Below are 26,661 nucleotides of genomic sequence, written 5' to 3'. Positions count from 1 at the left end.
TTTTTTTGTTAGCAATTTAAAAATTACCATTTCAGTCTCACTGCTTGTTACTGGTCTGTTCAGCATTTATATTTCTTCCTGGTTTAATCTAGGAGGGTTGTATATTTCCAGAAATTTATCCATCTCCTCTAGGTTTTCTAGTTTGTGTGCATAATGGTATTCATAGAGGCCTTGAATGAACTCTTGTATTTCTGTGGTATCAGTTGTAATATCTCCTGTTTCTTTTCTAATTGAGTTTATTTGGATCTTCCCTATTCTTTTCTTGGTTAATCTCACTAATGGTATATCAATTTTATTTATCTTTTCAAGGAAACAGCTTTTTGTTTCATTTATCTTTTGTATTTTTTTTTTGTTTCTTTGTTTCAATTTCATTTAGTTCAGCTCTGATCTTGGTTACTTCTTTTCTTGTGCCGGGTTTGGGTTGGTTTGTTCTTTCTCTAGTTCCTTGAGGTGCGGTCTTAGATTGTCTCTTTTTGCTCATTCAGAGCTTTTGATGTAGGCATTTAATACTATGAACTTTCCTCTTAGCACTGTTTTTGCTGTATCCCCTTTTGCTCTAACAGATTAACAGCAGATTTCTCAGCAGAAACCTTACAAGCTAGAAGGGATTGGTGTCCTATCTTTAGCCTCCTTAAACAAAACAATTATCAGCCAAAAATTTTGTTTCCAGTGAAACTAAGTTTCATAAGTGAAACTCCCTATGGGAGAAATTGTGGGCAAAGGGGATCTTTCTTAGTACTGTGCTGTGGTAGCTTAGGGGAAGTGGAAATCTGATAGAGGGAAACTACTCATTTTATCCTTCTAAATGAAGCTTTTCTCAGACATTTTGCACCATTGGTGTGCTGCAACCTTTTTCTTGGGTTCCCTAAATCTCACAAAGGCATTCTTCTTCATGAATAGTTGCTTAATCAGTGCTTTTTTGGGGGTAATGGCCAAGGCTAGAGACCTCCTATTCTGCCATGTTGCTGATGTCAACCTCTTTCTGGGTTTTATACCCATATGTCTTAACAATATCTATATACTGCTATTTCTTGATTTATCAGTTTTATATATTATCATTTGGTTTCCTAAAATAAAAGATATGGCTTCAGTCCTCTTACAATCTCTCCCCTCTTTTTTTCCCCTATCTGTTATCAACTAAGTTTAGTTTTGTCATATTTTGAGAAACTAAATCAGTACCCAGTATTTGTGATTATTATGATTATGTAACCTTTGCTCATGGCTGAGTCAAGTGGATTATTATTGTTTTCTCATGCCTTTGGTGTTGTATCTAAAAATTCTATGTCAAACTCAAATTCCTTATATTTTTTTATAAGTGTCAACTTCTACATTTAAGTCTATGATCCATTTTGGGTTAAATTTTGTGAAAGGTGTAAGATTTATGACTTGATTCAGCTTTTTACCATATGGACTTCCAATTGCTGCAGTGCCATTTGTTAAAAAGATGTCCTTTCTCTCTTGAATTGCCTTTGCTCCTTTGTCAAATATCAGTTGCCTATATTTGTGAGAGTCTATTTCTAGCTCTTTATTTTGTTCCATTGGTCTACATATCTATTCTTTTTCCAACTCCACAATGTCTTGATTACTGTAGCTTTATAGTAAGTTTTGAAGTCAGGTAGTGCTAGTCCTCCTACTCTGTTCTTCTTCAACACTGCACTGGCTGTTCTGGGCCTTTTGACTTTCAATATATAAACTTTAGAATCAGTTTTTGCTATTTACAAAATAACTTACTGGGATTTTTGGTTAGACTTACATTAAACCCTTTTCCCATCTGCCCTGAGAATACTTGCCGGCAGTGCTTGCGGCTGCCGCATTTACCCCGAGATACTTTTGCCACGAAATATCTCCCTTTTATTATTATTTTCACACTGCTCTAGCATATCAACTTTGGAAACAAAAGACATCATTCTATTTATAGCATTCTGTTTTTAGTAGTAGTATTTCCACTTAGAAAATATAGTAATTCTCGGTCACTGAAAATGTCAAATTCTAGAAAATGTAGCATTCCCACACGTGATATTAACATCATTCTCCAACAGTTGTTGGCCAAAGATTCATTTGACGAATCCAATTTTTCCAAAATAGATGATTCTGATGATTCAGACAATTCTGATGTTAGTTTTGTTTAGAAATAACTCCAAGAACAGTTTTTATATTTTCACATTGAAAATCAATCAGATTTGCTTCATCCTCAAAGAGTGTGTTTATGTAAAATTAAATGAGTGCTGGTAGTGAGCTGCACTTTTTTATTTTCTAAATGGAAAAGGGTTAAATCTATAGATTAAGCTGGAGAAGAACTGACATCTTAACAATATTGGGTATTGCCATGCATGAACACAGAATATCGTTCTACTTACTCACATCTACTTTCTTTTGTGAGAGTTTTATAGTTTATTGCATATAGATCCTGTGCATATTTTATTAGATATTATCTAAGTATTTAATTTTTGGTGCTATTGTAAATGGTATTGTTCAAATTTCAAATTCTGACTCTTTACTGTAGTTATAGGAAAGCAATTGATTTCTGCATATTAACCTTGCATTCTTCAATATTTTTATAATTACTTACAAGTTCCAGAAATTAATTATTTGGGATTGTCTGTATAGATAATCATGTCATCTATAAATAAAGACAGTTCTTTCTCCCTTTTCTCTCTCTCTCTCTTTCTTACAGGATCTCACTCTGTCATCCAGGCTGGAGTGTAGTAGTAGGATCATAGCTCAACTCCTGGGCTCAAGTGATCCTCCCGCCTCAGTCTCCTGAGTAGCTGGGACTATAGGCATGGGCTACCTCACTCAGCTACTTTAATTTTTTTTTTTTTTTTTTTTTTTTTTTTTTTTTAGAGATGGCGTCTGGCTTTGTTGCCCAGGCTGATCTTGAACTCCTGGCCTCAAGCAATCCTGCCGTTTTGGCCTTCTAAAGTGCGAGGATTATAGTTGTGAACCACTGTGCCCAGCCCAGTATTTTTTCTTTCTTCCCAATTTGTATTTACATTTTATTTCCTCTTCTTGTCTTATTGCAATAAGTAGGATTTCCTATATGATGCTGAATAGGAGTTGTGAGAGGGAATATCCTTGCCTTGTTCCCAATCTTAGGAGATAAGTATCAAGCTTCTTACTTTAAATATGTTAGCTGTAGGGCTTTTTAATTTTAATTTTTAATTTAAATTTTTTAAATTTTTAATTGTTGTGGGTTCATAGTAGGTGTATATATTTATGGGGTACATGAGATATTTGGATACAGGCATACAATGCGTAATAATCATATCAGGGTAAATGGGGTATCCATCATCTCAAGCATTTATCATTTGTGTTGCAAACATTCCAATTATACTCTTTTAGTTATCTTTAAATGCTATTGACTATAGTTACCCTTTTATTGATATCAAATACTAGATCTTATTCATTCTTTTTATTGTTGTACCCTTTAATCATCCCCACTTACCCTCATTGCCACCATTAACTTTTCATGCCTCTGATAACCATCTTTCCACTATCTCCATAAGTTCAATTGTTTTCCTATTTAGCATCCACAAATAAGTGAGAACATGTGAATTTTGTCTTTCTGTGCCTGGCTTACTTCACTTAACGTAATGACCCCCGGTTCCATCCACGTTGTTGCAAATGGCAGAACCTCCTTCTTTTCATGGCTGAGTAGTACTCCATTGTGTATATGTACCACATTTTTCTTTATCCATTCATCTGTTTTTGGACACTTAGGTTGTTTCCAAATCTTGCCTATTGTGAATAGTGTTGCAATAAACATGGGAGTGCAGATGTCTTTTCAATATACTGATTTCCTTTCTTTCGGGGTCCCTAGCAGTGGGATTCCTGGATCATATGGTAGCTCTATTTTCAGTTTTTTGAAGAGCCTCCAAACTGTTTTCCATAGTGGTTGTACTAATTTACATTCCGACCAACAGTGGACAAGGGTTCCCTTTTCTCCACATCCTCCCCAACATTTGTTATTGGCTGTCTTTGGATAAAAGCCATTTTTACTGGGGTGAGATGGTATCTCACTGTAGTTTTGATTTGCACTTCTCTGATGATCGGTGCTGTTGAGTACCTTTTCCTATACCAGTTAGCCATTTGTATGTCTTCTTTTGAGGTCTATTCAGATTTTTTGCCAATTTTTGAATCAGATTATTTGTTTTTTTTCCTATAGAATTGTTTGAGCTCCTTGTACATTCTAGTTATTGATCCATTGTCAGACAGGTAGTTTTCAAGTATTTTTTTCCCAATCTGTGGGTTAACTCTTCACTTTATTGATTGTTTCCTTTTGTTGTGCAGAAGCTTTTTAACTTGATGTGATCCCATGTGTCCATTTTTTGCTTTGGTTGCTTGTGCTTGTGGGGTATCTCAAGAAATCTTTGGCCAGTCCAATGTCCTAGAGAATTTCCCCAATGTTTTCTTACAGTGGTTTCATAGTTTGAGGTATTAGATTTAAGCCTTTAATCCATTTTGATTTGATTTTTCTATATAGCAAGAGATAGGGGTCTAGTTTCATTCTTGTACATATGGATATCCAGTTTTCCCAGCAACATTTATTGAAGAGACTGTCCTTTCCCTAATGTATGTTTTTGGCACCTTTGTCAAAAATGGTTTTATTGCAGTTCCTTGGATTTGTTTGTGGGTTCTCTATTCTGTTTCATTGATCTGTGTCAGCTTTTATGCCAGTACCATGCTGTTTTCATTAATATATCTCTGTAGTATAATTTGAAGTCAGGTAATGTGAGTGTTTCAGTTCTGCTCTTTTTGCTCAGGATAGCTTGGGCTATTCTGGGTCTTTTGTAGTTTCACATAAATTTTAGCATTGCTTTTTTCCATTTCTGTAAAGAATGCCACTGGTATTTTGACAGGGGTTGAATTGAATCTGTAAATTGTTTTGGGTAGTATGAACATTTTAATAATATTTATTCTTCTAATCCATGACCATAGAATATCCTTCCATTTTTTGTGTGTCCTCTTTGATTTCTTCCACCATGTTTTATAGTTTTCATTGTAGAGCTCTTTCATGTCTTTGTTAAGTTGATTACTAGTTATTTAATTTTACTTGTAGCTATTGTAAAGGGGGTTACTTTTTGATTTCTTTTTCAGATTCTTCAGTGTTGGCATATTGAAATGCTACTGATTTTTGTATGTTGATTTTGTATCCTGCAACTTTACTGAATTTGTTTATCGCTTCTAACAGTTTTTTTATTTTTTTTGGAGTCTTTAGGTTTTTCCAAACATAAGATCATACAAACAAGGATAATTTGACTTCTTCCTTTCCAATTTGGATGCTCTCTATTTCTTTCTCTTGTCTGATTGTTCTAGCTAGGACTTCCAGCTATAAATTTTTAACAGATGTTCTTTATCAACTTGAGGGAGTTCTCTTCTATTTATAGTCTTCTGAGAGGTTTTTTTCCTTTAAATCACAAGTGGATGTTGGATTTTATCAAATTCTTCTTGTGCATCTTTTAATACGATCATATGATTCTTCTTTAGCTTATTGACGTTGTGGATTACATCAATTGGTATTTGAATGTTGACCATCCTTGCATGCCTAGAATACATTCCACTTGGTTTTGGTGAATAATTCTTTTAAATTTATTTTATTTTTAAATTGATACACAATATTTGTACATATATTTATGGGGTACATGCAATATTTTGTTTTATGCATAAACTGTGTGCATATACTTGATGCATGATCAAGTCAGGGTATTCGGGGGTCTCCATCATCTTAAGTACTTATTTCCATATGTTGAGAAAATTTCAAGTCCTCTCATCCAGCTATTTTGGGATAATTGTTTTTACACATTGTTCAACTTGATTTGCAAACATTTTTGAGGATTTTTTGCATCTATGTTCATGAGAGATATGTGTCTGTAAGTTTTCTTTCTTGTAATGTATTTCTCTAGTTGTTTTGGTATTAAGGCAATGCTGGCCTCAGAGAATGATTAGGAGGTATTCCCTCTGCTTCTATTTTCTGAAAGAAATTGTGAAGAATTGGTATCATTTCTTCCTTAAATGTTTGGTAGGATTTGCTAGTGAAGCCATCTGAACCTAATGTTTTCTGTTTTAAAAGGTTACTAATTATTGATTCAATTTCTGTAATAGAGATAGGTCTATTAAGATATTATCTTTCTCTTTGCATGAGTTTTGGTGATTGTTTCTTTCCAGGACTTGATCCATTTAATCTAGATTATCAAATTTGTGGGCATAGAGTTGTTCATAATATTTCTTTATTATTCTTTTAATGTCCATAGGATCAGTAGTGGGATTCCTCTTTCATTTATTATATTAGTAATTTGTATATTCTTTCTTTTTTTCTTGTTGAGCCTGGCTGGAGTTTCATAATTTTATCAATCTGTTACAATAATCAGCTTTGGCTTTTATTGTTTTTTTTGTTTGTTTGTTTTTAAATTTTATTTATTTCTTCTTTAATTTTTATTATTTCATTTCTTCTTACTTTTGACTTAAATTGTTCCTTCTCTAGTCTTACATCAGATTAGAAACTTCTAATATATGCATTTAATGTTAAATTAACCTCTAAGCACTACTTTCCTTGCATCTCAAAAATTTTGGTGAGTTATATTTTCATTTTCTTTTAGTACAAAGTATTTGTAAATTTCTCTTGCCACTTCTTATTTGAACCATGGGTTATTTATTAGTGTGCTATTTAATTTCCAAATACTTTGGACTTTTCTAGCCATTTTTTCTTTTATTGATTTCTAGTTTAACTCCCATGTTGACTGTGAACATACTTTGTATGATTTCTATTTTTTTAACTTTGTTAAGATATGTTTTATGGCCCAGAATAGGGTTGATATTGGTGAATGTCATACATAAGCTTGAGTGGAATGTGTAGTCTGCTTTTGATGAATAAAATATTTTATAGATGTCAATTAGATCAAGTTGATTGATGGTTGTTCAGGTCAACTATATCTGTATGAATTTTTTGCCTGCTTTATCTAATAATTGCTAAAAGAGGGGTGTTGAAGTCTCCAATTATAATAGTGGATGTGCCTATGTTTCCTGGCAGTTCTATCAGTTTTGTCTCATGTATTTTTATGCTCTGTTGTTATGTGCATATACATTAAAGATTATGTCCCCTTGGTGAATTAATCCCTTCATTATTATGTAGTACTCCTGTTTATCTCTGATAATTTTCCTTGTTCAAAGTATGCTTTGTCTGAAATTAATATAGCTAACATCAGATTTATTTTGATTAGTGTTAGCATATCTTTCTTCATCATTTTACTCTTAGCCCAGCTGTGTCTTTATGTTTAAAGTGAGTTTCTTGTAGGAAACATGTAAAATATTTTAGTCTTGTTATTTTATCTAATGTAGTAATCTTTGTCTTTTAATTGGTGTATTAGGCTATTCACATTTAAAGTGATTATTGATATAGTTGGATTAATAACTACCATATTTTAACTGCTTTCTATTCATTGCACTGGGCATTTCTTTCTTTTTTTATGCCCTTCCCCCTTTCTGTTTTCTTTGGTTTGAGTATTTTATATGATTCTGCTTTTTCTTCTTTCTTAGAATACTTCTGATTCTTAAAAGTATTTCTTTCTATAATTTTTCTATACTATAACCACCTAATAAGTTGTTGCCTTTGTAACATTAAAAAACACTTCTCTAATACCTCACTTAAAAAGAAAAATCATATATTTTCTTTGAGGATTATTTATTCCTTATTCTATGCTCTTCTTTTAGTGTAGATTCATGTTTCTGAACTATATTTTTCTTCTCCTTGAAGAACATCTTTTAATATTTATTCTAGGGTAGGTCTGTGGATGATGAATTCTCTCTATTTTTGCTTGTCTGAGAAAACAGTTCTGCTTTACTTTTGAAAGATAATTTCCCTAGATATAGAATTCTAGGTTGATGGCTTTTGTCTTTCAATACTCAATACTTTTAATATTTTACTCCATTCTCCTCTTGCTTGCATGACTTCTGATGAGAAGTGTATTATAATTCTTATCCTCTTTCTCTATAAGTAAAAGGAAGCCCCCCACTCTCCCACCCCCCACCACCAGCTTCTTTCAAGATTTTCTCTTTGGCTTTGGTATTTGTAGCTTTTCTTTTAAATATATTTTATATATGGCAGAAACTTTACACACCCCTATGGATGTTACACTCAGACTGTTTATGATGAAGGCTAAAACTACAAGGGAAAGCCATACAATGCTTTGTGGAAATTTCACAGATTAAAGTAATTAAAATGGAGGCACTAAAGGCTTACTCATTCATAAATGTTTTCAGGTATCCTATAGGAAGGAGAAAGGTAAATTAAATTAAGAGTTACAGCTTTTACTTTTTCCTGAGTAAGTGGCAGAAATGATGTTTTGGTAGGACTGAATACCAGAACAATGTTAAGTCTGAGTACATTATTCTCTTTATTTGAATGACTGAGTACTAGTTGACTTGCCTGTTGACCTCAGAACAAGGCAGGCAGCATAATAAAGCCCCCACGTGCTGCTATAAACTCAAATAATCAATTCACAATCAAAGAGAAGTGACACTTACCAGAATGCATTTATTTTAGACAATAGAGACAATGAGCAAGCCCAGGTATTGAGTCACTGGGAAAAATGAGGACACGCAAACCGACAAAAATCCAAAGCTGTTTTCATTCCTTAATGCTATCCTTATACCTTAAAAAGTAGAATTCTCTTTTCTTCCATAGTTTTTATGTTGTACTTTTATTACTGTGCAATCACAAACTTGTCTTTCATAAGATTCAGCATTAATGAAACTATTCTAGTCACCATTGAGTTCTATTTGTCTCCAGGGCAATAATATAAGACAACTGAGGGTTATTAACATTTAATAAGATCAAAGGGACACTAGTCTGGCTTAGCGGACAGCTGCTTAAAAGAAAACCTTGGTAGACATCATGCCTTGCCTTGTTGTCACACCCAGAGACCAGGTTCTTGACTCTACTGGCATTACCAATATTCTATTTATTTTCATTAAACAGTGACATGGTAAGTATTTGGATACTGTCTGATATGGTTTGGCTCTGTGTTCCCACCCAAATCTCACCTTGAATTATAATAATCCCCACTTGTCAAGGGAGGGACCACGTAAAGATAATTGAATCATGGGGGGCAGTTTCCCCCATGCTGTTCTTGTGATAGTGAGTTCTCATGAGATCTGACACTTTTATAAAGGGCCTTCTCCCCACCTTCGCTCTGCACTTCTTGCTGCCGCCATGTGAAGAACGACGTGTTTGCTTCCCCTTCCACCATGACTGTAAGTTTCCTGAGGCCTCCGAGTGCTGCAGAACTGTGAGTCAATTAAATCTCTTTCCTTTATAAATGACTCCGTCTTGAATATATCTTCATAGCAGCGTGAGAATGGCCCAACACCACGTGTAAGCTGCCAAGGCTTGGGGCTTGCACCCAGTCTGTGTTACCAAGGTGAATAACAAAAGAAAGACTGCTACCATGGAAACCTACCTGATGGCCTTTGTGGTGAGCTCCTTGCTACCTGAATACTAGCAAATGCCACACAATAAAGGGCTGATCAATGTTAGGCATAAAGCTTCTATACAAGAGCACTGATTATTAACTTTAATGACTGCCTTGAACATTCCAATCCAAGGCAGCATTATTCTTGTCCAAATTCATTATTAGATAAGCACAGGGGAACTTGTTTTAAGATATACTTTGGTTTGCAAAGCAAGAGTCAATTTATGGCCATCTCCCAATATTTGTCTTTTATAAAAACAAACTACACAGCTTAAAGATACATGAATTTAAAAATAAACTATTAACTTGCAGTGAGCTGAGATCGTGCCACTGCACTCTAGCCTGGGTGACAGAGCGAGACTCCGTCTCAAAAAAAAGAAATGAATAAAATAAAAAAAAAATAAATAAACTATTAAAAGTGAACTAAGAAGCTGGATCATTGCCAGCTACATTTCAACAGTTTGTCTTCACCTCATTTGTATGTGTCAGATATTTCTTCTTCTCCATGATGCCTTCTTCATGGAAAATTCATTCAAAGGCTTACAGTATACATTTAAAAAATGTAGCTCTATTTTCTGTGTGTGGCTACTTTAAAGAATTTATCCGGTCAAGTCAAGCAATATCCCTATTAACTCAATATGCTATAAAAATCAAGACTTTCCTTAATTTGGTAATTTTTAGAAGTATACATGGTCAAAATTTTAATTAACAAAAATAATTTAAAAGGTCTTTGAAAGCAATGGTTAGGGAAGGCATATCACTAGTAGTTTTTAATTTTTTCTTTTGAAAAGGGACTTACACCCTCTTCTGATGTCTATCAGGGGTTATCTCTAATGCTAGATTATACTGGAAATCCTGGCTGGTAACTTATTCTTTTCTACCTGTGTGCAACTGGGTAAACAGCCTCCTGCCTCTTTCCAGTTGTGTTCTAGAAACCATCATTCAAGAGTGGAGTGCCAAATGTGGACAAAGAAAACGGGAGAATTGCAAAGCTAATATTTCTGAAAGATTTATGTTTAACTTTGATAAAAACTTGTCCAGAAATACAAACAAGTATGTTTTGACAAACATTAATTACTCCAGTTCTCAATTATTTTTAAAAGTGCAGAAATTCATCTCTGAAGAATTTCCGCTGCCAATGTGTTGGAGAGACATGCTCATTGCTACCCAGTCCTAGTTCTCAGCATCTTCAACCCTCATAGATCCATGTTTCTCAAAGTATGCACCACTCATTCACTGATTTATTCCTTTAAAATTTATTGAGCCCCTCTTAGGCAGCAGGCATCATGCCAGACATGGGGGCTCATCTGGTGAATGTCACAGTGCTTGTCCATAAGATTCTAGCCCGGTGGTGGTGCAGGTTGGATGTTTCACAGCAGTGTCAGAAATGCTATGATGGGGTGAATGGAGGGTGCCACTTGGGGCACCTGACACTGACTCAGAATGTCAGGGAAAGCTTCTGGAGGATGTGACATCTGATCTCAGATTCAAGGTTAGATTGGGAATGGCAGTGAGACCTGGAAGGAAATTGTCTAGGCAAAGAGAAGAACACTGCAAATCCCAGAGGTGAGTTTGTGGAACTACAAGCAGTTTAGCAGAGTTGATGTGTGGCGTTCTGGGAAGAGGCAGAGCTTACTGTTGAAGAGTTTTGTGTGTCATAAATTACATGACTGTGCGGCATCATACTGTGGTTTTCAAATTCAACCAGACCCTCTCAGTGGCTTGAAATCCCTCTGCTATTCATTTTTCTCTTTAAGCATATGGGTATTTCATAACTTCCAACTTCCATCTTTAGCCAAAAAGTAGAAACAAACCAAATGTCCATCAATTGATGACACCTGTAACAGGCTCTGTTTGACACCTTCAGTAGCCCAGCTACGTGTGCTGCTATTCCAGCCATGCTGTTCCTGTAATGCTTCTGGTCATATACTGCTGGTAGACTTAGATGATTGTGGCACCCACACAATGCCCTTCTATGACGGTTACACCTGCCCTATGTCATGCTCTTTCTCGACTCTGCTAGCTGAGACTCGGAAGAGTATTCCTAAGGACTGTGAGAAGAAGAGATTACAGCTTCATTATCACAGCAGAGAAGAAATTGTACATGATGCCAAGGAGAAGTGGTGCTGCTCTGTCCTGGATGTCGAACAGGAGCTACCATTGCTTACCATCTACCCTGGAGAAGACCACTAAGCTCCCTCACAGTCAGTTGATCAGCTCTGTCAAGGAGAGAGTCATAGACCCAGAAGTTCTTTTCAGCCATCCTCCTCAGGTATGAAAGCAGTGACACTCAAGATAGCACTTCCATGTCACCCATGAGATGTGATGCTTATATTAGAAAAAAATCTACATGCCAACACAACACATCCCATCTGGTCTGGTAGTACTACCATGTGTCCTGCTATTACTGGCTTTAGAACACAGACAGATGTCACATCCTTGGAAAAAAAAACACAATAAAAATTAAGATTGCCCTTCTTCTGAGTGCACATACTGTTTCTAGCGACTGTCTTGACCTTCCAGCGGATGTGGAATAGCAAGCAAGAGTCTGATGAGTTTGACCTGCCCATTGCCCACTGCAATTTTAGAGACAGTCTTGCTCTGTTGCCCAGGGTGGAGTGCAGCAGCACAAGCATAGTACACTACAGCCTCAAATTCCTGGGCTCAAGCAATCCTCCCACCTCAGCCCCTTGATTAGCTGGGACTACTAGCTTGCTATGTTGCCCAGGCTGGGTTTTGAACTCCTGGGCCCAGGTGAGCCTCCTGACTAGGGTTACAGACATGAGCCACCACACCTGGCTACTTTTAAATGGACAGCATCTTATATTAGACTTATCTACTTGGAAGATGCCTTTTTAAAAAGATACCTGTCTTTGTCTAATACGCAAATAGCACTATTTCACCTTGTATTCATATTAACTATTTCTTTATAATACATTTTCTAAAATTCTTTACATATCTTTGGTTTAAGTTTAGCATGTGTGGCTAGACACTTTGTGTGGCAAAGGGAGAATAAGGGGAACATGTTTATAGAAGGCACTTGGCCTGATGTGATGGGTCTTTGGCTGACTGACAATTTCTTTCAAGCTGTTCACTCTTCTAGGGCCTGATCAGATCTCCACAGAGAACAAATGACAATTCCTGGATTTCTCCAGAGGCTGGCAAGAATTTATGAATGAATTGTCACTTCTTTGTTGCAGTCTTCCAGCAGAGGTAGAAAACGTACGTAACCCAGGCTCTAGGACTCCATTTTCTTTCTTATCCAATGTTTTTTTGCAGCAGAATGTCACAGGGCTAAATTACTCATTCTAGTTGCAAAATGATTTGTATTTTTACCTGTAAATTTATGCATCATTTTAATTTATGTAAGAGTTTTGCACGTAATTCTCAGGTTTATGGATGACTTACACATCTTGTTTTTCTACTGTTGTGTGAGAATATCACAGCCCAAGGATACGTCATTGTGCAAGAAAGAATAAAAGTGCTACCAGAAAGAAAAAAAAAATACCCAAACTAGAAAAAATAAACTATTGAAGAGTTTTAAGTAGGAGGATTGACAGGATAAAATTTGCATTTTAAAAAAACTCTCTGGCTGAGACATGAAAATTGGAGGAGAGGCAGTGTATGAAAGCTTGCCAGGAGGGCTAGAGCATCAGGGAGTGTGAAGAATGGGGCCTCCCAAGGAGGCTGAGTAGGAGCAGTGTTACAGGAAATGGGCAAACCAACCGCTCTACCAATCAACCAATCACCCAGCTAAGCAACCACCCACCCAACCAACCACCCAACCATCCAATCACCCAGCCATCCAACCACCCAACCATCCATCCAACCACCCAAGCAACCATCCAACCAACCAACCAACCAATCATCTAAATAACCACCCACCCACCCACCCAATCATGAAATAACCAGTTCAAAGAAGGATACTGTAGAAACAAAAAATGAAAACAGTTTTGGTGGGGAGAGTTGAGGCGGAACATATATTGCAGTGACAGGAGGAGGGAAAATGTCAGTGGCTCCAGGTGCACTGAACTGCTTTGGCTGCCTGACTGTGGCTTCCTCTCCATTGCTTCTAGGCCATCTGCTTTTTCTGCCTGGGACACTTTGATCCTGGACCTTCATAAAGCTAACTCTTATTCACCCTCCAAGAGGCAGCTTACATGTCATTTCCTCTGGGAAGCCTTTCAGGGCTCTCTAAGTCTGGGTTAGAGAACCTTCCGTAGACTCTATTTTTCCTCTTGCAAATAGCAGTTATCAACTGGATGACTATGGCTTTTTAGTTCCCGGTATCTTCAATAGACTGTAAGCTCCTTGAGGACAGAGCTGAAGCTTCTTCCATAGTCTACCTCCTGCACCTAGCATAATGCCTGACACCTGGTAGGCACTCAGTAAGTGCTTGTTTGAGAGAGTTAATGAACTTTGTCACCAGTCAAGATGTACCCAGATCTTTCAGAATATTGGAGAATTAAAATATTACAATAATAATAAGCCAGTTGCTTCTCTTACTTTGAAAATTATTAGGAAAATCGGTCTACTTACATGTACAAAGTCAACATTTTATATGGCTATTTTAGATCAAGTTTCTCTTGCCATTTCCATCCCATAACAAGCAAATGGTCTTTTCGGCTATAAATTTCTGTTGACTCTTGGGGTATAAGCTCATCTCTGGCACAGATAACTCTTCATCTGAATTGTTTACTTTTAACCAGATTTTAATGTGTGCCTCTGTTGGGTGCTGTGGGAGATACAAATGCCTGGGGACTGGTTTCCTCTCAGTTAATGTCAGCTGTGGAAACCATCTGCTAAAAGTGGGACTGGGCAGGATAGGGGTCCCTGTGAAGATGCTCACATACATGTACCCTCCCATGCAGCCCACAAGAGAATATGTTCTGAGCCTTCAAAATGCTCTCATACTCTCAAAGACACCAAGAAGGCACCCCTCAGGGAAACGAAGAGGTTATGATTTTGCTAATTAATAAATCTTTCCTTTATGTGGAATGTTTTCATTGCCTGAACTAGGTCATCTCTCCTATAGGATGTGAGTCACTCTGGCAAGGAGTGCAGTCTGTGAGGTTTCTGCTACAACTTTATCAGCTTCAGTTGGCAATTTAAATGAATCAGGCAGGTGGGAGAAGAGACAATAAAGCTGAAATTCAATATTGGAGAAATGGATGGCAGGGGTGTCATAAACACTTTATATGGTTACCAATGAACTAAGTGTAAGAGAGGTAGGGGTGTGTGTGTGTGTGTGTGCGTGTGTGGGTGCATGTGTGTATGTGCAATATATATTCATTTTCTCTATTTGCTTGCATTTAAAACTCACTGTTGCAATTTCTCTTATTAAAGTCTATCTTAGAAATATTTTCTGTGACATTTTATTGATGTAATGTCTAAAGAAAATGTGCTTGGATTAACTCTTAGAATACTGGAGACAAGGAAGCCCTCTTTATTTTCTTTAAGATAATTTGAAGTGCTAATTCTCTTTCTTGCTTTAGATAGTGAAGGGAGGGGATTTTTGGGGCAGACTTTGGAGAAAAAGTTAATCAAATAACCACAAAACTTCAACTATTTTTTAAATCCCCTGGCAGAAATCAACAGATTATAGTAGTGTAGCACAGAGAAGCTGAATCAAGTCTGGAGAATCAGAGAGGGCTTCCCTGAGAAAAAGAGAGTTAAGTTGAGGCCTGAAAGAGGAGCAGGATTTGAAACTAACACTGGTGCGAGACACGACTGAGGGAGAGGTGGGATTTGTTGGTGGCACAAAGAAAGTGAAAGCTTTGAAGGTGGACGAAGCTTATTGCTTTTGACAATCAGAGAAGATCACTGTGTCTGGAGCTAGCAAGCAAAAGGGAAGGAGGAATATGATGAGGCCAGAGGTCAGCAGGGGTCAGGTAATGCAGGGCCCCCTAAACCATGTAAAGGAATTTTGGTTCTTATCTTGAGGAGCAATGGGAAGTCATCCACAGTCTTGGAGCAAGGGAGTAGCATGATGACATTTGTTTATAAAAGATTACTCAGGGATCCTTTGGATAGACAGTTCTAGCAGTGGTTGAGGGGAGAGATAACTGAGGCTTGGATCATAGTGTTGGCAGTGGAGATGGAGCAAAGTATAAAGATTCTACAAGTACACTGGAGGTACAGAAGTCAGAAATTGGTGAACAACTGCCTGGAGTGCGCCCAAGAGAGATGGGTTGAGGATGTCTCATAGATTTCCAGCATGAATGACTAGTTTTGGGACGATGACAAGGGGATGCAGGTTTGGGGTCGGATGCAGACATCTGGCATGGCATGAGGTTGGTTTGCAATTGCTAAGTGAGTAGATATGGAGTAGGTTCAGGAGAGAGGTATGGGATGGAGTTCCAAAATGGAGGCATTGCAAATACATGTGGGTGGGTTTACCTAGGGAGAGTGGGTAGTAAAACAAGAGGACCTGGAAGCGAGCTCTGAAGAATTCCAACACTGAGGTTTGGGGGGAGTTGAAAGAGCCAGCAAATGAGGCTGAGAGGGATCATCTTCATAATGGAGTGAAAATAAATGGTTACAACACCTAAATCAGAGGAACAGAGTGTATCAGGAAGGGGGGGAGGTGTGTTTTAGTATCAAATTGCTGAAATGTCAATTGAGAAGAGGTCTACAGAGCATTCCATAAATTCAGCAAAAGAGAAGTCACTGGTGACATCAGCCAAAGTTTTGCTAAAGTAATGACAGCTGAAGCCACATTGGTGTGGATTAATAATAATAATATTAACATAGTACATTCTCTGTGTGAGTTACTGTCCTATGCATTTTACATATACTAAAGACTAGTATTAGTTTAATGGTAATGCCAATCTGATGAGAAAGTTATTATTATTATCCCATTCTACAGATGAGAAAACCAAGGCACAGAGAGGTTAAGTGACTTGGCCCAGTTCATACAGCAGAAGCAGAATATAGGCTTAGGCAGTCTGGCTCATGAATCCACTCTCTCAACCATTATACCACCGTGTCTCTTAAGCCTTTGCTGTGTGAGAGTAGAGACAATGCAGACAACTCTTTGAAGGCACTCAGCTGTGAGTAGGGAAATAGGGAAGCAGCTAGATGTACAGGGGCTCGTCCTAGAAGAGCAATGTTGTAAGGTGGAGACCAGGACTACAGTGTGTTCAGATGCTGATTGAAAGGATCCAGCAGTGAGACTGAACTTACAGGAGAATGAAGTGATGGCCACGAATGGGATCCCAGGAGAGGTGGAAGGGTATGAGGCCAGAGTCCAGAAGGAAGGACTGCTTGCTGAAAGACATAGAGGCCCTTTTCCTATTGTCTCAGGAGGTGAAGAGAGGATGGGTGCAGAAATGATGTTTGTAGGGGGAGATTGAAGGAGTGCTTGTTTAGAGTCTTTTATCTTCTCTGCAAAATAAAAGGCCAGGCCATCTGCTGGGAGGACTGGGAGAGTGAGGTGGAGGTGGAGGGGAGTGGATAGAGATGGCTGGAGAAATCCACAGGAAAATTGCCAAGTAGCATCAAGAGCACAAGCAGCATCACACTGGTGATTTGAGCAGACTATGGGGAAAAGAAGCAGTGGTGTGGGCATGGCTGCAGGGAAGCTGGGGAGTGTGGGAAGGATCATAAACACATAAAACATGACTTCAGGGTGGGGCAAGGTTAATAGCACATGGGGAATTCTAGTTCTTCATGTACTCCCAGAATGTCTGAGAATCAGCTGTTGGGGGTAGGAGAACAAAAAACTCAGAATAATAAATACTGGGGATTGAGACAGATTATATACATAAGCCTTTTCTGTCCAGATGCAGGTCTAAGAAGCTGATTTGACCAACACCCAAGTGGACATTCTCAGGCGCCAAGGGCAAGACATACTCTCTGTTGTCAGGCTTTCAACTGCCCAGATAGACTTTTCCTTAGAAGATGAGAAAATAGTGCATTTTCAGCACAGTGCTTGTAAAAATACGCAGATTGGAATAATGGGAAAGCAATGACATTCTCGAATCTCATGGGAAAAGCAGAGCTCCGGAAATAACTTAATATATGAACCATAAGAAAATTTCAGAAAACTCTTTAACATTCTTAATAGGTTATGAAGAGCCACACATCCTGTAAAGTAGGACCAAAGCCCGTATGAGGAACAGAGGATAAAATGAAAATAAAATAAGGGTGGTGGGGAAGAGAGAGAGAAAGAGAAAGGAAATGAGCCTTTCTCCTAGGGTCTCTGCAGGCATTCAGGAATTTTGTCGCCTAAGAGGAAGGAAAGATGCTCTCATTTCCTGATCATCCCTATGGGCTCATTAATCCTCACAACTCTGTGAGGCAGGCATTCTCTCCCATTTTAAAGGTGGTAACAATGAGGCTAAGAGAGGATAAGTAATTTGCTCAAAGACCCGAGGAAGACGGGAACTAAACAAGGAGCATCTAACTTCAAAGATCTGGACTTCTGTCTTCCAGGGTAAGGTTCGTTGAGGGAAGAAAGTTGCAGAAAGAACTAAGCTGAGGCTCTCTTAGGATGGAGTATTCCTAGCATGTAAACAGAACAACAATGGCCAGTGTAACTGAGTGCCAGTTAGGTGCTGGACATTGTATACCCATTTTTCTGATTCTCACAGCAATCCTGCCTGATCACTATCATCATGCTCTTTTTTTCTGTTTGTTTCGGATAAGGAAATTGAGGCCCACAGAGATTAAGTGATTTGTTCAAGTATTCATTTTTTTCTTGCTACTATGACACATTGCCACAGACTTGTGGCTTAAAACAACACATATTCATCAGAGAATTCTACAGGTTAGAAGTATAACATAGGTGTCACTGAGCTAAAATTAAGGTGTCAGCAGGGCTGAGTTCCTTTCTGGAAGCCCTAGGGGAGAATCCCTTTCCTTGCCTTTTTCGGCTTCTAGAGGGGGCCCTTGTTCCGTGCTCACAGCCCCTTCCTCTGTCTTCAAAGCCAGTGACGGCAGTTCAAGTCCTTTCTCCACTGCATCTCTCTAACTGTCCTTCCACAGTCACGTCTCTCTCTGACCACAGTTGTGAATGGCTCTCCACTCTTAAGGATTCATGGGATTAGACTGGGTCCACCTGCACAAAGCAGGCTAACCTGCCCATCACAAGGTCCTTACCTTAATCACACCTGCAAAGTCCCTTTTGCCATGTGCCATGTCAGGGAACATATCCACAAGTTCTGGGGATTTTAGGATGTGGATATCTTTGGGGGTTTGTGGTGAGCATTATTTTGCCTTTCATACTAAGGTTAAACATTATTAAAGGGGCTGAGTCCAGAGTTCAATTTAAATTTGGCCAGGAAATCCTGTTGACTCTACCTTCAAAATATATCCAGAATCCTATTAACGCCATTTCTAACACCAGGGGCCAGGCCACTTCATCTCTTATCAGGATTTCTTCTATAGCCTTCCCTTCTCTTCTCCTTGTTCTACCCTTGCCTTCAATCCACTCTTAACACATTGGCCGAAGTGATTCCTTAGAAATGTCTCAGTTCATGTCAAGTCTCTGTCCAAACCTTCCAATGACTGCCAATTTGAATTAAGGACAGTCTTTCCAGTGGCCTATAACGCTCTCCTTTCCTCACCCTAGGAGCTCTGTGCACTCTCCCTCATTCTGCTTCAACACACAGTGGCCTTCTGCTTTCCTTGAATACACCAGGCTTATTGCTGGAACCCTGAATGGGAGGGGGGTTTACTTCTTTATTCCATGCACTCCAAGACCCTGAAGTAGAAGAGGAGGACGTGGCCTGGTTCTGAGATGCCTCTTTCCTTTCTGGCAGGGGAAATGGAAGAAGGATGAATATCTTCTGACTTCACTGCCTCTGCTTATGCAAGGGGCTTTCCCTGTCATTGGCAAATCCCTGCTTCCCACTAATTAGTGCTGTGAGGCTGAAGTCCAGGTGCTCACCTCTGCATCGGGTGCATACGTGTGAGGTTTGCAGGGGTCTCTGAAGGTTTTCTGAAATGAAGAGCTTCCTTATGTGGGGGATCTGGCTGGCTCCAGCTAGACCTCTTCAACACCCCCTGGCTCCTGTCCAGGGCAGCACACCCCATGGTTTCCTGCTGCTGGAAAACCCTTGCCCAGGAGCCATTCTTTCTTGGGTGGGCCACCATCAAGACAGCTCAACTCCAGCAACCTTCCTCTATGTCAAACCAGATCTACAAGAAACTTTGACACGTACAATGATGGGATCACAGGCGGCTTTACAGCTTCCCCTCCCTCTGCCCTGCCATATCCTTCCAAGACTCTTTTCCTTGCTTAAATAGGAGATATAAGGAAGGCTAACGAGTCAGCTTCCTAAATTCCTGCCTCATCGCTATTATTTACCAGGGATTCTCTTAGAGCCTCACACTTGGCTTTGGTCCATGTGGAGAGGCCCTTCCTTCCCCTAACAGCTCCCCTAGATCCAAAACTCAAGACTGCAAAGAGCCTGTCCCTCTTCCCCATCTTGGGAAGAGGGTGGGGAAGACAAGCATAGTGGAGCATGGATGGCCTTGGTGATAGTAAGTGAGCAAAGTCCTTCGGCTGTCTCTTGTAAGCCCCAAGAAAGGTAGCTCTCTTCAGAATGTGAGATACTTATTGTTACAGTAGGTAGCTAGTCAGACGTGAAAGGGCAGGAGAGCTTCCCCTGCCACCTCCCGACAAACAAGAATGTCAGGCAACCATCAGGTGATGGTCAGTCGGTTGCTGTTAAAACTGCCTCTCTAAAATAATAATTGGTTGCAGCTGGCACCAGGGAAAGGCAGTCTCCCAATAGAGAAAGACACCTAAAGTTCATGATCAACAGCTTCCTGATAAGATCTCAGGAGTTGGGTGAGTGGGCTCAATCACGCACACTAAGTGGAAAAATGGTGGAGTTTAATTGGTATATGACTTTCCAGGAGCATTCAACTGGTAAGGGAAGAATGCCTCAAGTGAGCATGCGCGCAACTCCAGTAAACACGCTGCGCATGCAGCCCCTGCCAAGTGCTGGCAGGCCACTGTGCATGTGGGCAGCCCACTCCAAGGAAAGAATCAGGGGGAAAGGAACACAAGACCCCGGAAGCATGCCAACACATAAAACACCAGGTCAAAAGGTCAAACTGCACACTTCATCTCCCAAGTTGCCCACTTGACCCTCTTCCAAGTGTTCTTTACTTCCTTTCATTCCTGCTCTAAAGCTTTTAAATAAACTTTTACTCCTGTTCTAAAACTTGCCTCAGTCTCACTCTGCCTTATGCCCCTTGGTCAAATTATTTCTTCTGAGGAGGCAAGAACTGAGGTTGCTGCAGACCCATACATATATGCCGCCAGTAACATTATCACCTTCATTCATCTTGGACTCGGTTCTCCAATGCCAGAAAATCAGAAAAATGTATACAAACCGTTACAGATATAAAAGTCAACAGCTATGGTGGAGTGAAAGATTCAAGCTGAATAGAGAAAAATGTCATCTGCTGGTCAAAGAACACGTGTCAGCCAGATTTGTTTAACTGGTGAAGAAACATCTGATTAAATGGAAGGAATTGAATGTGGTCTAAAATTTCATTTTCTTAGTAAAGAGGGTACACATTTTTTCCTAAAAATTTTACTCATTCATGGCTAAAAATTCTAAGACTTTAAAATTTGAGTACACTCTTATTTTTATTTTTGAGAATTTTTTCTCTGGCTTACAAATATTGTATGTAAATAAAAAATAATGTATGTTTCCAGCAGAAACTTGAGGTACAAAAACATTTCAACAAGAAGCCAAAAAAATCATCCAAAATTGCCCAGTTAGGAGATAATCAAATTTTGTGGGAGATAGAATTTTGACATGAAATAATTAAGGAATGATCATAAAAGAATGAACATACTTCATTCTGTAAACCAAAAATAAAATTCTAAGCCTCTCAACCAACTGAATGGACCCCCTCTGGGCCAAGGGGACCCTAGAGAAACCTGAAAAATGGAACTCGCAGCCATTAGGGGAAGGCAGGTTAGACATGCCTAATTGTACCCTCTCCTTTTTGGAGTTTAGGCATAACTGACCAGGATTAACATTAAAATAGAGATCATAAGACTGACAAAACAAACTCTTTGTGGCAATAAGATTCCAAATTTCAACCTGATTTTGATGTAGCATCACGTAACAGACAGGAGGTCCTGAAGGAAATCAAACATATTTTAGCCCAAAATGTATTTCTTTGACATATTTTGAAATGGCTTTGCAGAGCCATCTTTTGTGGGGGATCTTTGCATTTGTAGAGTCTCCATTAATACAGCCAGGACTTTCCTGGATCTAGGAGAGATTAACAAAGAGCCTGATGCCATTTAGGGTCTGAAAAGAGACATTTACCATCCATTCTCTCTGAAGGCTGCCATGTATGAGGCTTCATCTACATAACAAGAACCTTGGTCTCCACAATCTCCTTTATCTTAACTCAAGCATTTCTTTCTACTGATTTAAAGTCCTTAGACAAAGTTTAATTCTTCAAACAACTCCCAACCAGAAAAATCTTTGAATTCACCTATGACTTGTAACCACCCACTACTTCTTTGAGACATCCTACCTTTTCAGGTCAAACCAATGCATACCTTACAGGTATAGATTTATGTCTTTGCTTGTAACTTCTGTCTCTCTAAAATGTATAAAACCAAACTGTAACCCAACCATCTTGGGCACACTTTCTCAGGACCTCTTGAGACTGTTCCCTGGGCCATGGTCACTTGTATTGCCTCAGAATAAACCTCTTTAAATATTTTACAGAGTTTGCTTTTTCCATTAACAATTCTGACTTGACTTTGTTTTATTTTCTGTGTTGGAAAGTTATTCGATGAACACATTTGGGGAAATAAGATTTGGAATATGGAATTTGTTTAAAACCACTAGGGCCCAGAGACAACAGACATCTCTGTTTTGCTTTAAATACACTCACAGCAGTTGACAAGGAATATTTATCCATTAAGTGGAAACACCCAGGATCCATTTTGGCCCCTTCACTAAGGTCTACTTGCTCTTGATGTGTCCTGGGTTGAGAGATCAGCACGTATTATACATGGCTTCTGAGATCTCACATGGGCTCTGATTGAATGAGAAACCCCTGAAGGAGGGGAGAATAGCCAGGGGCTGGAAGAAGACTCCTTAGGAGAGAGACCACTCTTGAAGCTTTGAGGATGTACATTTCCTAGGGTCTGAGTTGGTTTCCTCTTTCTGTATCTTGCAGATTGAAAGGCAGAGCAATGAGGAGCAGCAGAACTGCAGGGAGACAAGGATTCCAGGTGCTTGGAAGTGAGGGTGGAGCCAGCCCGGGAAAAGATTCAGTCCCAGACGGCTGCACCAGGTGGAGCAAAGATGTCTCCTCTTTTATACATGTCAACTAGAAGGTGACAAGAGTCAGGAGCTCATGATCTTAAAGCTCCCTGTGTTACCCAGTACCCCTGTAAGATTTCCTAATCATTCTTTTATAATTAAAAAAAGATATTTTCATATCCCTTGGAGTTGTTTATGACTATTAAAATTGTTTTTGATTTTGTGCAAGTGATCCAGAATGAGTAAAAAGAAGAGAAAACACTTATGGTAACTAAAATTCTCAAGCCTTGAAAAGAAAACATTACTGTTTATACTACTATTTGTTGAGAAGCATCTCAGGACTGATAAACAGCAAATATAGTTTTTTTTTTTTTTTTTTTTACTGTAGTCAGGCATTGTTCTATGGGCTTTATATACAATAACAGTGTCTTTCCAACTATGAGGTACATTCTGTCCTCCTCTCTGTTTTACTTCTGAGTAAGCTAAAGCCTAGAAGTGTTTCCAACCCAGAAAGTGGCCTCAGCTACCAGGCTTGGCTGGTTCTTATGTATTTCTTCTAAACAAAATAAAAAACTCAGTATGTCCATTCATAGAGTTACTCTTCACACAGCAAGGGCAGTGGAGGGTCCGGTTAACAGACGACAATCTGGAGCCACACACTGGGGCTTGCACCGTAGTTCTGGCAAGAGTCCAGTGGCTCATCCTGGGCAAGTCATGTACTCTTTCTAAACTTCAGCATACTTCCCTGTAAAATGGGCAAGATCATGCCTATCTCTAAGGACTGTTTGGGGAACTAAATGAGATAATATTTGAACTGAACTTGGCACAGTGTCTGTCTCAAAGGAATGGTACCCATTATGATTCCTGATACTTAAACTCAGGAATCATAATGCACTCCACCCTGTCTCAAAAATAAATAAATAAATAAATAAATAAGCTCCTCCCATTGGCCCCTCCATCAACTAGTAAAGACCACTTGCAAGGACTAGGGAAGTATTTGTTTTCCTAATTACTTTCTAAGTTTTTTGCCTCATCCAAAACCTTAAGTGTTGACTTTCTCTGATAAAAAATGTTCAAATGATCAGAACTCACACCTGCAATATGACTGAAGTTATGTCTTAAAAATGGATTTATGTGCTTTATACATATGAACTTACATTCAAATGATATATATATATATCAGACACCAATGATATATATAATATCAGACACCAAGGAGACCTCTGTATGTATCCAGAATGCTAAGGGTCCTCTCATTGATTAGGGAAAATCTCACAAACGGGGTGCAGAGAAATGTGTGTGTGGGGGGGTTGATGATGGAGGGGGGTGTCCAGGAAAGGAGTTAAGAGCTTCCCACAAATGGACAGGTGATGTTTGGGCTGGGGGAAAAAGAAACATGGCAGGGAGGCAGAAGTCATCACGGAAGGAGACTGGGATGGCCTTTAGATGCTAAGCTTGGGGAGGACTGCAACGGGGCTGGGAAACAGAACGACCGAGAATGGGAGCTCAATGGGAACCAGTCAGTGGGGAAAGTCCAGGTATCCCTTACTTTCTCTACTCTCACTACCCAAACCTGGGAAGAGAATAGATTCAGATGAGGATGGCCACTGGATAGCAAGTTAGAGTCCCAGCAAAACAGCCAGCCAGCCTGGTCAGCCCCTGAGGTACAGATTTAGCTCAACCTTACTCAGTATTGCACAGGCCATCTATTTCTTTTATAATTTACATGTGATGAGAGGAATGCTTTCTTTCATCTTGGCATGGGGCTCTGGAATGTCCAGTTACAACCCTGGTATGCTATCAGAAGATTTCATATCCCAAACCTTTGGCTGTTGTGTCAATGGTATGTCGGCCCTAACATAGTCTGAAAGGAAGCAAAAGCCAGTACCTTTTTGATAACAATTAAAATCTTGGATTTACATAATGTGACATGACGTGAGGGCCATTGTTTAGCATTTGGCATAGTTATGAATGCCCAGGGCAGAACACCAAAGGAAAAAGTCTACTTTGAATGCTTTCTCAGAGCAAATCTGAGAGAATTCACTGGTTAATGTAAATACATGTCCAAACAAGTACTGGTTTGCTTAGGGAGTACGCAGAGCTGGCAAGCCTCACTTGGCATGCAGAGCATGAGTAATGCTTCATTTTAATGAGGGATCTTGGGGGTCTATAATGAGCACTATGTGGTATTTCCCATGTGTCTCTTTGGAACGTGGACTGATTCTACCCACAATGGAAGACAGGCCATCAGAAAGTACATAGTTCCTGAAATCTCTGGGGCTCTACAAGATGCAGATAATTTAATAGCATATAAATGAATTTGCAGAAATATACCTAGAGTTCCCAGAGTAAAGAACTTGCCTTTTCCACAGGTAAGCAAATATGAGTGCAAAGTAACAAGACCGTATTTGGGGTGGGGGTGGGATGCGAGACTGATTTTTAAACTATGGCTATAGGCAGTTCCAGGTATGTTTTAAACATCTGTGGCATCCCTGCAATAATTGTGCAGCCTCCCTACTTGACTCTTCTGAAAGACAACACTCATTTGAATGTAAGTTCATATGTATAAAGCACATAAATCCATTTTTAAGACATAACTTCAGTCATATTGCAGGTGTGAGTTCTGATCATTTGAACATTTTTTATCAGAGAAAGTCAACACTTAAGGTTTTGGATGAGGCAAAAAACTTAGAAAGTAATTAGGAAAACAAATACTTCCCTAGTCCTTGCAAGTGGTCTTTACTAGTTGATGGAGGGGCCAATGGGAGGAGCTTATTTATTTATTTATTTATTTATTTATTTATTTATTTATTTATTTTTGAGACAGGGTGGAGTGCAGTTGCGCAATCTTGGCTCGCTGCAACTTCTGTCTCCCGGGTTCAAGAGATTCTTAACACCTCAGCCTCCCGAGTAGGTGGGATTACAGGCGCCCACCACCACACCTGACTAATTTTTTGTATTTTTAGTAGAGATGGGGTTTCACCACGTTGACAAGACTGGTCGCGAACTCCTGGTCTCAAGTGATCTGCCTGCCTGGGCGTCCCAAAGTGCTGGGATTACAAGCGTGAGCCACAAAACCCAGCTGGGAGGAGCTTTACCACATGGTCGTAAAGCTCCTCCCAGCTGGACGTGGTGGCTCATGCTTGTCCACATGGACATCCTCTGGATGTCCCCTTATATGCAGCCACAGGGTGTGACTTCCTGAAGCAAATCTCCTTTCTGCTCAGATTTGGGGCATCATGTGATTGTTTATGCAAAGTGTGTCATGTACTGTAGTGACCTTTATTTTATTTTTCAACTCCAGCTGGAGCAAGATGCTCCATGGAGATAGGGCCTCCCAAAGAGCTCTAGGATTTGGGGGGATTAAGTACAATTGAGGGGTTTTTGGAAGAACACTATCCAGTCCTTTGGGCTTAAAGGAGGGGATGGTGATCCAGAACTCAGGACAAAAGAGTCCCAGGAGGCAGAAATGCTGGCAGGAGGGACCTCCTCTGTGCATGTTAATATGTCAAAGAGGACTTGGAATTATAAAGAGAAATAAGAAATTCTCTATGTTAAGATAAATAATTTTTGAAGTGTTAAAAACCTGATAAGAACTGAAATTAATGTGAAGTAGACTCACCAGGCAAAAATTCTTTTATCAGATAAATTTGGCACCTCACACTTCGATCTGAATTGTGCACAATAGATCAAATGAAGATTTCTTGTGGTTTATTTATCCCAATATTTAAAAACAGAACAGTTTAATGCATTCTCCATGTAACAGTTAATTCTGGAGTAGGTTTTAATTGGACCAGGGAAAACGTACATTTTCACTTGTTTCCTAGTAAGTTTAAAGTCATTGCTCTAAGAGGTCACTTCTGTTCTGGTTTGTGTTTGCTGCAACTCCCCTGCCCCCCAACAAAAGCAACAACAACAAAATCCCAAGCAAAAAAGCC

General features: G+C 39.2%; 1 protein-coding gene across 11 annotated transcripts in view; it reads right to left on the bottom strand.

Moving 5' to 3' along the window:
• AIG1 (androgen induced 1) overlaps positions 1-26,661 on the bottom strand; it is a 290,545-nt gene that overhangs the window by 32,700 nt on the left and 231,184 nt on the right. The window lies entirely within an intron of this gene.

The sequence above is a fragment of the Pongo abelii genome, chromosome 5, assembly GCF_028885655.2.
Source record: "Pongo abelii isolate AG06213 chromosome 5, NHGRI_mPonAbe1-v2.0_pri, whole genome shotgun sequence".
Taxonomy (NCBI): domain Eukaryota; kingdom Metazoa; phylum Chordata; class Mammalia; order Primates; family Hominidae; genus Pongo; species Pongo abelii.
The sequence above is the reverse complement of the archived record's forward strand: the minus strand, read 5'-3'. Positions and strand labels throughout refer to the sequence as shown.